At 40.5% G+C, this 12,377-nt stretch overlaps 1 protein-coding gene and 1 non-coding gene across 3 annotated transcripts in view; both read right to left on the bottom strand.

Annotated features, from left to right (window-relative positions):
- PHF21B (PHD finger protein 21B) overlaps positions 1-12,377 on the bottom strand; it is a 169,550-nt gene that overhangs the window by 131,011 nt on the left and 26,162 nt on the right. The gene's annotated exons all lie outside the window — the stretch shown is intronic.
- On the bottom strand, positions 255-428 carry LOC147416303 (small nucleolar RNA U3). Its single transcript, XR_015184233.1, has one exon. It is a non-coding gene; the product is annotated as a small nucleolar RNA U3 (small nucleolar RNA).

Here is a 12,377-nt window from a genome sequence, read left to right as displayed (position 1 = left end):
TACAACCTCCCTTCAGGTAGTTATAGAGAGCGGTAAGGTCTCCCCTCAGCCCCAGTTCCCTCAGCCACTCCTCAAAGGACTTGTTCTCCAGACCCTTCACCAGCTTCGTTGCCCTTCTCTGGACATGCTCCAGCACCTCAGTGTCTTTCTTGTAGCAAGAGGCCCAAAACTGAACACGTATTCAAGGTGCGACCTCACTAGTGCCAGTCCTGCCATCCTTCCTTTCTGAAGCCAGGATGCTACTTGCCTTCTTGGTCACCTGGGCACACTGCTGGCTCATATTCAGTTGGCTGTCAATTAACACCCCCAGCTTGCTTTGAGCTCAGGAGAGAACACCCCACTTGTCCTTGTGGCTTGTGACACCGTACAGATGCGATCACTCTCCTCTAGTGACCAACTACAGAAATGACCCCTGAAAGTATAGTCCATAGTTTCCTAACTGATCCCAGCTTTTCTTGACCTCTGATGAGAAGCTACAACTCTTGCTATCTCAGGTGACACCACCACTCTCCACTTCAGCTCAGCATCCTGGCATCCATTTTAGTTCCCACAGTTCTGACCACAATGGGAGCGGAGCAATACCAATAAATATTTTCAAAAACTATCTGAGCATCGCTCCTTGGATTTCAGCACCATCTTGAATCCTGCTCCAGGAGAAACATGCACTTAAGAGAAGCACATCTGTCAGGCAATGCATTGTCTAGCAGCACTCCTGTCTCAAGCTCTCCCCAGCTCTGCAACCTCCTGCCCCAGTCAGCTGACCAGCAAAGCATAAATCTGACTGATGTGCTGCATCTGACACAGATGTTCCTGGAGCAGGACACTGGCCACTGTACACTGCTGCACTTGAGTGAGGTGTTCAGTCTCCCTGCAGGGGGAAGGGAAATGAGAGGCAAAGTCTTTTGAGACCCTTCTCTAAGCAACAGACATGACAGGTCTGAATGTAAGATGTGAGCCAAAAACCTCTGGAATCAACAGGATTGTCTTCCCCAAGCCTTGAGTCTTGCCTGTCCAGTGCAGCACCTGTTTTAAACAGCTACTAATGGATTCAGGAAAGGTATTAATGAACATTGTGCTCAGGACAAGTTTGCTTAACACATTCTGTTTCAACTAAGCTTACCCAGCTAAAGCTTGCTGTAGTACAACAGCAAGGAGTACTGACAACAAACTCCTCAGTGGAGAGAGGGCATGATAAAAAGTCACACAGCACAATCACCAGTCACGGTTTTCATGACAAGCTATTACTTCTTAACAAAAACCTCCAGAATACCTAAGATTTTACTGGAGTTTCAGTATTGGCATTTTCACAACTGCAAAGAACACGGTTCATTTTTCTTAATTTTAAATTAATTTTATTATTTATGTGAAAGTATATTATCACACTTGTCTAGAAGTCAGTTCATTATAAAAGTACCTCACTGCATTATTTCAGATCCTAATAACACTGTGTGCTAATTTTTATTATAAATTAAGGTAACTTAGACTGCAAGATCTTGGGACTGGGTCTATCCTTTTTGTTCTGCATTTCTGTAAACAGCAGGAGAAAGGATCTTGAGCTGTGACTGACATTTGTAGGAATTGCTGCAATACTTATGAAGTAACAACAAGAAAGTACTGATTCTGTGTTCCTATCATTTGTGTTAAAATGCCACAGATGATGCTATAGCATGTCTCTTGTACATTTTAGCATGTTATATGACAGAAAATCAAGTCACTCTTACTCTGTCCTGAAGTGATAGCAGAAACACAAATATAAAAACAAGCAAAGGGCAAAAGCCCTCCTGTGTTTTGAAACAAACCAGATCAATCAAAACTAGTGCTACAAACAGTAAATTGTAGTAATCACAATCATACGATTAAGGCCAGACACTGCTTGAATGCAGCATTAAGAACATCCATGTGCCTAAATGTTGCAATTCATATTAAAACATGCTTGATACCCTTCCAAACTTTAATCTTTTAAATTTCTGCATATGCATAATAGCTATTTCTGTGATAATTACAACAACCCTGCAATGTATTACTGATTTTGAAATATGCACAAGATTACAGCATATATTAACTTGAACTGCAAAATACTAACATAATTAATTGGCATGAACGCCGAACTTCATAACATTTAATAGACATCCACAACCTTTAGCATTAGTTAAGTAGCCACACATAGGCACTCAAGATAGTAAAGGACTATAAGATATGTATCTTGTCAGTGTTTCATTTCAGTTTACCCTAGAAAAAGAAATATCTGCTGGTTCAGAGTTCAACTGCTCCATGTTTTTTAAATTTCACAACAAACTGTGCAAATAATAGTCTCAAATCAGAATATTCTGTCTTTTGTCAAATCGTTCAAAATCCTCACGTATTCTTTTTTAACAAAAATGAATTGTCTAGTGCCCATTAATTTTGCAGAAGTAAAACAAAATTGAAACTCAATTAAAAAAAAAAAAGCTATTCCAAATCTTTTAAAAGAAGCATATGTATAATATATATGGAAACTGCAGCACTGCATATTAAACACACGAGAACTGGAATTAAAATACACATTAAACATTCAACAAAATGGTTTCAAAGAAGCAACTCTTGTCTCCTGGGTGAGGACACTCAGGTAACTACATTTAGTTAGACTTTTGTAGGCTTCCTGGGCAAATAATGGGCTCTAATCTCAGTTATTCACGATGAAAAGAAGGTGAAGTCATAAAATGGCATTAAAGGCACATTACCTGCCAATACAGCCTGCTCCAAATGTGATTATTACTTGTAGAACATCAGCTTTAACAAGAAACCCATTTGAAATCACTAGATTTTTTTCATTAGTGTTTGTTCTGCCATAAGTCAGTTACTCGTGATTCCTGCATCCCTCTTGTTCTTAATAGCATCAGAGAGGCCGCTATCACAGAGGGGACATGGGTAGTACAGTACCTGGCAAATAGCTCTGGTGCTCCATTGGGCTCTAGTAATGCATGGGGAGAGCTTTCCAGCTCATGGCCAGAAAGCTTTCCTGAAGTTGGGTCAAATTAAAGACTAATTCAAAAGTGCCTGTTATTTACCAGAGAGGTCTCTTAGATATCAGATAAAAAGGCACTTTTTTTTTTTTTTTTAAATAACTCAAGAATATTCAGTTATTCATATATTTATATAAATATATATTTTTAGTATTGTTGTTGGTATTTACATGTTTCCAGGCATACATCTAAATTCTTTTTCCAGGGAGCTCTCTCTACACAATCATTACTGGTCAGGACTGGAAGCTGGAGCTTCAGCAAGACAGATCTCTGGTTAGACCTCACTTGGCTGGGTTTATGAGGACTTCTTACATGCAACAAATACATGAAAGCTACAAGTCTTGTACGGGCTGCCAAGCAAGGAGCTAGATGAGGCAAAAACTATACACAATAATAGAGGCTTACCTGCTGCGTTTTTATTTTGGGTGTAAGATTGACACAGATTAAAGGGCCTCAGTTTTATAAACAATTGAGTATCTATCTTTTCAAGATTAGGCACAGAAGCTGGTTTCTGAAATCTGGCTTGGGCTGCAGTAAGGGCCTACTATCCAGCCAATGTGTGGCCCCCAGGGTCCCCCAGCCTGTCTCCCCCCTACACTACATGCACCCCTCCCTCTCTTGCCCAGCACTGCAGTCAGCGAGTCTTACAGCCAGTAGACATGAATGCTGCACAACTGCAAAAGCTGAGGTTCCTCAAACTCACTGCTTCTGCAGATCATGTAGATCATCCTCACACCGTGCTGTTGGCAGAAGCTGAATGCAATAACATAGCTATTAAAATATTTCATCCACTGAAACATATTTCTTCCCATGCCTTTCCAAAATCCCAAGGGCCAGTAGATGCTGTTATATGGTAAATGTTCCCCATGTACGGCATTTTTTTTTACAACCATGCACACAAAAAAGCCCTTAGAAGAGGGGCATTCATGTGCTGACATACCTGGCCGTAACAGTGACCACATAAGGACAACTACGCATGAACAAAATATTAAAAGTTCTGAAAGCCAACAAAGATCCCAAAGCACAAGGAGAACTCTGACCAGCCGATGCCTAGGGGGAGTGGGACTTGGTTCAGGTGTACTGAATGACATCTGTGGGGGCAATGGCACCCAAGTGCCGACCCTGCCAGCAAATTCTGGAAGCTTCCTTCTATTCACTTAACAGCAGAAGAAGTGTCCTAAGTCCTACCAACCCAACTGTGGTGTGGGATCCCAAGAATTCCCAAAATAGAAGTCAGTCTGCATGGTTGCATTTTAGAAAAAGACACAGAGTTTGGGATGGCTGCTGTTACTCTTCTGATACATAATCATCTTAGCCAAAACAGAAAGACAAAACACAAAATGATATGACAGCATGGCTCTTACTTGCTCCCCTTTGCAGCTGGTACCATTTAAAGAAGGTGGTTGCAGGCTGTGAGCCTTTTTTCTATTAGTAAATAAAAGCATCATTTATTGGGACTCGATTATCCCACATCAGGACTGGATTATTTTGATGAAACAAGACTTACGCAGAAAAAGATTCCTAGTGACTACAATCACTCTGAAGTCTCAGTGCTGTCTTAGAGCAGATGAAACTCTGGAAGAAGTTTAAAGGACTTCACTTACCATCCTCAAACTGAGCTAGAGCACTTTCTCCTCATACATGTTACGTACACGCAAATGGAGAGGGACAGTCTATGAGAAAGCTGTAGGAAAGCAAGCGCGAGTGCACCACTCAATAATGACACCAGGGTTACTGTCACTTTAACAAGCTTCTACTATAGTGCTATTATCATTCAAAAGCTCCTTATCACGCCAAGTACAAATATTATGACTAGCTGAACATCTAGAGTAATCATTGCCGTAACTGTGTACGTATATTTGTATTTAATATTGAGGGCTGTTGCTGTCACCAGGCTATAAAAACCAAACTGGCATTAACATCAGTGCTGAGGATTTGCATAACGCTGACAAGGATAAAGACTGGCACATTGCTTGATGTGCGCTATGCAGGCAGCTTCTCGTTGCAGCGCAGAGCAAATGGCTGACCAACACCGGCCAAGATTAGAGGGTTTCTCAGCAGATGCCAGCTTGACAGCTGACTGAATAAAAAGGGGCATAGCAAACAAGCATCATTCAAAACAGAGGGAGCCCCATCCACAAAGCTAGAAATGATCTTGTGTCTGCCTAACTCGACAATGATTAAACAGAATCTGAGTTGAAACTCCAACATGTCTGGCAAATAGGAGCCTTCTATGGGGCTCTTTCAGAGGGGAGGCATGCTAGTGCAGCAACTCTTTTGAGGATGGGCTGCTACCAGATCACATCTACTAAAGCTTCCAGGGAGAATCTGGGATAATACACACAGTCACCAGCCAGATGCTCTAAGACGAAGTGTAAGTACTTATTTTCCAAAAAAGATCTACCAATTGGGTTTTGGTAGATTTTCAGAGCATGAAAGCTTCCAAGCTGTGCCTTAGCCATGGACCACTGACACCAGTTAGCCCTGTGTGACATTACCCTGGCACTCAAGACAAGGGGTGCTGTGCCCACCTGTGCCACAAAGCTTCACCTTCCAGAGTGGCCAGTAGTTCCCACTGACAAGAGTGGGGGAAATTCTTGAAAATTCCTGAAAATCTCTCAGTGCCTCAGTGTTGTAAAACAGTAACATCTTACTACCTGGGAGACTGCAAAGTTCAGATGCTGGAGAAAAGGAGAAGAGATTCAGTGACTTCAGTGACCTCCCACTCTTACAATTACTTCTTTAATGAAAGCAGTGCAAAACTATCCTGAACATGCAAGGGTCTTGTATCAATGTTCAAATGTTAAAGTATTGGAAAGACTTGTGTCAAATTTATGTTCAAGTTAAATTCACTGACTTATGTCAGAGGCAAACTTGGCTGCCGTCATTAACTAAGCTCTGGTCACAAATGAGGTGGATTTTTGCAGTTTCAATTTCCTACAGAACAAAACAAGTGGAACGTTCTGTGAATTAATGTATAGTAGGATCACAAAAAAACTATACCCACACAGAAATCATGGACACATGATCACCTGCACAAAACCTACCATTGCTGACAGCAGCACATTATTACAGATTCCATTTTGAGGAACTCGCTCCCCAGAAAGAAAAGTGTAGACAGTAAAACAGTCAGACTGAAACAGAAGAGGAAGGAGCGTATGCACTGCGGCACTGGGTGTCTATAACAGAATACAGGCTCTGTGTCACAGAAACATACACTTGTTTTGGCTGGATCGTTTCTATTTTGCTTTTCACTAGCACTGAATTCATCAATATGAACGTACACATTCGAGAGCCCTCAACAGTGGCACCAATTAATTTTTTTTAAGTGATGTTAAATCCTAAATCAGATTTTGCAAATTGCTACTTGGATCACTTTTGCTGGTACAAAACAAACTGAATGATTCATAACAATGGCACTAATCAAAATCTGAAAAGCCAAGTGACCCCTTGCTCTTGCTTGATAACTCGGAAACAGTGCGAGAGAGGGCAGGAGGCTGCAAGATTAAAGAGGTTCAGGAGGAAATTGAAGCCAGTGATGCTTTGTGTTGCTACGTTGTGCTAGGAAAGCAAGCCAGAAGATTTGCTGTCCTAGAAAAGGAGAGGAAATTTGCAAAAGTTTTCAGTGCGCAGCTTCCAGAAAGCAACTGCTCAGGTGTAATATATAAAAACACAGCTATATTTTGCAAATGTTTTCATACACTCAAGTCTTTGGGTATACACTTGGATGTTTGCAGTGCTAAAACACAACTGTGTCATTTCTAATGACTTTGGGTTCATAATCCTGAGCAGAGCAGTAACTAGCTCTAGAAAATAATCACCAGTGTAATATTCTCTATCTGTGAACAGCAGCAAATGTCTGATCCAAGAGGTAACTTCAGACCCTTCTAGATTTTTATTCTTTCACAAACAGACAGATAAACCTACACTGGATATAGACCTCACTCAATTTTCTAATACAGCTGCACACAGACATCGTAACACACCTAGCTGCATAAGCTTATGTCTATGTTCATTCAGTCTGTGATATTACCCAATGTGACCTAGCATAGGACACTGGGTTCAAAAAACACTAGAAAGTAGAAGAGAAAGAAAAATGGCGCTTTTAAATACTAGGCACTGTTCCATTCCATGTTAGAAGGGCACTTTAAATCAGTATTTCCTAACTATGATAGTAATTGAAATTTAACAGGGCAAGTATTATATAGTGAACACCTCTAAGTATGTTTTATATAAAGATTAGATCTAATAAGACACTTGTCGTATATTCCACAACTGCCAAATGATTTTTAAAAACAGATTTATTGAGGGTGACCAGCTGTATAAAAGACTGTGTGACCTGTAACACTGTAGTTAAAGAAACATTATCAGCTTCAAAACACAGTGAAATTACTTTATCTATTATCGCTACAAATGGTGACTAACTCTGTTACAACTGAACCACACTAGCAAAGAAAAAACCATTCCTTCTATTTTTTTAAGTAAGCTTCATTGTACATTTGACAGCAGTTTGTGTCTAGATGGGTTCAGAGTTTTGTTTTTGATTAGTTGTCTCATGCAGTAGCTATCTGGGGTTGCTGTGCTCATATCCATTTACTTCCTCTTGGCAAAAGACTGTTAGAAGCATCACTGGGGATGCAGAATAAAGCTTTTATATTTTAAAATTATGCATTTTAAAATAACTCAGTTGGGGCCTCTATTTTTAAGGACGTTCTGTAAGTCAGCTTCAAAGACTTAAATGTTTGCATTGACTCTAGGCTTTATGCTCACTCTAAGATTACATGCATATATATGTAAAAATACATGTATGTATATGTATACACAAAATTAATATACCTAATCAGGCTATGAAATCCAAATCCAACTTCAGAGTTTGATTTTTAAGATACCTTCCTGAGAGGCAGAGGAACTGTCATTTGGCCAGGTAACTAAGAAAAGATGCAGTTGTAAAGTTGGTCTCTGAGCTGATTTGGTTTCTCCAGGCTTCCACCAGCTTTCTGCAATGAGTACAGCAGGTCACGACAGGCCCTTAATGCAACATTCTGATCAGTGCAAGAATCCAAGTAATGTTTTTTTAAAACACAGTTTTAAATAGCTTGGTATAAAGCTGTCTCTAATTTCGTTTTTAGGCATGTCTCTAATTATTTTTTTTTTTCATTAATGAAAATTCATGCTCTTATGATTCAGAGCTTTCAAAGAAACAGTTGCTAGGGTTGATCACTACAAATGTACACTGTCAGCATGATACCACTATCACCTTTTCTTAAATTAGTATCAGGTAGTTTACTCCATCTCAAGCATATATCCTGAGACAATCAGTTTAATGGCCTACGCAGGTGCACTGCCAAAATCAAGACAGATAGAGCAAGACAGCCAGAAGGTTACCTTATGTCTTTCCTAATGCCTCATTTTAAGTTACCTTTAATTCTGCAAATCAAATTTTTCCATATTTGAAGCTCCTCATAACAAGATTTATATAACCTACTTTTTCTCTTCTTCATTTAAACTTCCTCTTTCAGCTGACCAATAAATATGCCACCTTCTACAATTCCTGTAAAGGAAGTTTTCTATGTGCTGCTGTCATGACGTTATAGTTTACATACAAATGCTCCAAGGAAACCATGCATTCACAGATGGCTTTTGACTCATTATGTCAACCAGCTAACTAGAAGCCTGTAAGACTCAAGCTAGAGAAAAGTATTCCATTTGCACTGGGAACATGCAGGAAAGCTCACATACTATTTAAAGAGATACCATGCAGTTCCTGTTTGCTACAGCTGCAAAGCCACATGAGCATAATTATTTCAGTGAACTCTCTTCTGCTGACTAGGTAGATACCACAAAGACAGTGAGTGCAGCTGTTAGAAATAAGGTCCAGATCCATAAACATTTCTATAAGCTTTTGATTTCAAGGGGCTATTAGCTGCAATATGCCTCTGTGGATCTGCAAACAAGACAGATCTCTCCCCATCTCTGCAACAAAGTCATCACATCACTTAGCCTCATCCTTTACCTCACCTACCTGTGAACAGAGGAAAGGGGGACAAGCATTATCTGCAATAAGGGCTTGGGGAGTTTGGTATGAATTTGTGCTTACTAATTGTTTAGAGAGCCGAGGAAGAGAGGCAAGTGTAAAAGCACAGGCTTTTTATTAAAGGAAGTTGGAAGACAAAAAGTGGGACAACTTCTGTAATCTTGAAGGAAGGCTCCCAACTAAGAAATGGCACACAGAGGGAAGCAGCAATTGCAGGAGGGAGCACTGTGGCACAGCTGCCATCAGGCTTGCAACTAGTCATCCTCCTTCCTTCATTCCTGCCTTCTTCACGCTGCCCCCCTGCCCCCCCCCCCCCCCCGTTTCTTATGTACTCCTCAAATTTATTTCATTTCACATTTTGTGTACTTCTCCCAACCTTTGTGATTGTTTTCTTCTCGAACAAGCCCAGAGCTGGCACCTTGCTCCTGCTGCCACTCGCTGCAAGCTCTAGGCTCAGTCCTGCTAGGTTCTGAGCTCTGCTGTGAAATGCTCCACAGCCAGAGGAGTCAGCAAGCACCGTGGGTGCTCAGAGCTTTGCAGAAGGGCAAGATCTCACCATCAGAGAAAAAACTCAGCAAATAAATCTCTCCTACCATTTCTTGACAACACAGGTTAGCTGATACTTCCTTACTCGCTGTACAGTTACCCTGATTTTACACCGCAAGCTAACAACAGACCTGGAGAACTGTACAAAGTACAAGTCAGCCAGAATGATCCACAGTACATCACAATACAGGAAAATCCTTCAATGCTCAATGATATCAGAGCAGTGACAAGGGATAGGTGATCTGCTAAATGAAACACCCAGAAATACAGCCTTATCGTAGAGGACGTAAACACCTCATCTCTCGAATGATAAGACAGAGTCTACATTTTATTTTTTCTAATTAAAATTTGACTCATAACTTCACCCAGCTGGAAATACTCACATATTTCTAAAAGAGTTGATAGGCTTGAAGTGACTGGTCATGCAGTATTAGCAACCAAGGCCTTCCTTACAGAGCTAGCTGTCCAGAAATCTTCAAATGTTTTTTTCATGGGCAATTCCAGCTGTTTAACTTCTGGCTTTTGCTACTATACTAATAAGTAAGTAACTGTGCCACATATTTAAATGATCCCTTTTGCTGTAACCTATCATGTCTGCCAACTGATAAAAGTACTTTGTAGAGTCTGTAAATCTCTGTTTTGAAACAACAAGTAAAACACGTGTACAATAACACAAGATGTATGTTTAAGAGAAACCTGGAAACATTTGGCTTGTACAAATTCGTATTTCTAGCTTATCTGTCCCCAAACAGCTCACAGACAGTGCACAGGTCTGTATTAATACATACCATAATGCACTTTACTCTGGATGACTGATAATGGGATTACTGCTCATATACCAAAAGCAAGACATCCAAAATTGTATCAGTTCATTCCTAAGGAACAGAATGATTGTCAGAGCCTAATATGTTTATTATCATAAGGCTGAGCCAGGAGGGTTAGCTCTATATAGTTCCTGGAAATTAGAGAATATGACTATGTCACAGGATTCAGAGTCAGTGTTCGATAGAGCAACCATCTACAAAAAAGGACACCCAGTCTGAAAAGTGATTCTCTTTGGAGCAGTACCTGTAACTCACAGGAATGTTTCAGGACCTTGTAACTAACAAAGCAGTGAATACGAGGTGGTTTATAGACACATAAACTGTAGCTCCTGAATGTTCATTCTCCTCCTTGCTTGCTACTCAGTCTGAAAATGGCAATTTGGTTTCCGTGTTTCTCTGCACATGTGGGCCTGAGCGAGCCAGCTGAAGAGGACATTTCCTCCCTGTCGGATACAGTCCCCCAAAGAATTTTACTCTATCTAATGCAACCCAAGGAAGCATTTTTTTTGCTACTAATCCTGACAACACCAGCCATCCCTACTGTGTTTTACAGAGACCAAGACCTGAACAGACAGTGAAGCTAGATTCCTCTCTCACTGCAGGCATCTGATCCAAAGTCTTCTGCAAAGGAGAGACCTTTGTGGTATTGAATAGGGTTTGGATCAGACTTTGGCTGATAGGCAGTAGCAGGAATGATGGGCTGGGCTGTAACTGTTTCCATGGAGAACAAGAGCCCTTCTCTAGGGCTGTCAAGCATCAGTATGAGAAGATGCATCACTAAGATTTATTTTCCCAGTTCAAACTTCACTTTTAAAAGAGTATTGGTATTTGCAAAGCCACAAATTACAGTATCTACAGTGGAGACTTCATCAACAAACAACGACAATACGAAGATATCACCAGAAGGAAAGCTAAGAACCACCACAAGGGTAAAGCACCCTCTTATTTCAATACCATACCACAGAAAAACATCTGTCAAACAGTATTGCAGTCTGAAGTAATCAGTGCAACTAATTATCACTAATTGTAATATAGTTTCTGTCTTGCTGCTAATACATTTAGACTTGCTAATCAAATCAAACTATTCCACCTTGCCGTGCTGCTTTCAAATAAACATTTCAGCAAGGATAAAAAATGAAGCTTTGTTCTCATTTTTTTGTTATGGCTGTCTGGAGAGGCTGGTGAATTTTTTCATTTATTTCACACTGCGACAAAAGTAGTAGAAAATGCCATCAGGAAGACTATTTGGCACTCTGAATGTTTTTGTTTAAGAGCCAGAGCAGGTGAGCAGACGCGCACGCAGTACTGCACTGCCTCTCAGCCTAACACAGCCACTGCTGCTGTTGCCCACAAAGAAGGGGAACAGCTCAAATCACTCCCAGCAGAAGCGCAGATGAGCAGAACCTTTGGAGGATGTCCACACATCCACTCTGCTAAGGAGATACTGAGAAACACCTGATTTCAGTAGTAGAGGGTGCTAATTGAAAGACAAGGCAGTGCAGTGGATAAACTGCTAAACTAGACACAGAAACCCTGGATTCAGTTTCCAGCTCCGCTGCAAACTTTTCAACACAACCTTGGCTGCCTTGCTAAATACCTCTGTGCCTCAGTTGCCTGTCTGTGGAAGTGGAATTATAATGTGTCTTTGTCTAAACTGAAAGCTCTTCAGATCGACAATGTTCCTCACTGCATTTCTGTGCCTGGGTTAACACAAAGAGACCCCTAACAGGCTTCTGGAAGCTCATTTAATAAAAATAATTAAAATGTGTTTTCCAGAAACGAAATTACATTTGCAAATATATGATTTTCCTTCACCCTGAAAAAAATTAATGGAACTTCTTCCTTTAAAAATTGTACCGTTCTATACATTTTTAATAGATGACCATCCTACTGGGGACTTTAAGGTGTACCAGAGATCTGCACATTCTGGAAAGGAGTTTCAGGCAGGTAAAAAGGCAGTTCCAGAGTACT

This window comes from Leptosomus discolor, chromosome 1 (genome assembly GCF_034619465.1).
Source record: "Leptosomus discolor isolate bLepDis1 chromosome 1, bLepDis1.hap2, whole genome shotgun sequence".
Lineage (NCBI taxonomy): Eukaryota > Metazoa > Chordata > Aves > Leptosomiformes > Leptosomidae > Leptosomus > Leptosomus discolor.
Note: the sequence above shows the minus strand (reverse complement) of the source record. Positions and strands in the feature narration are given on the sequence as shown.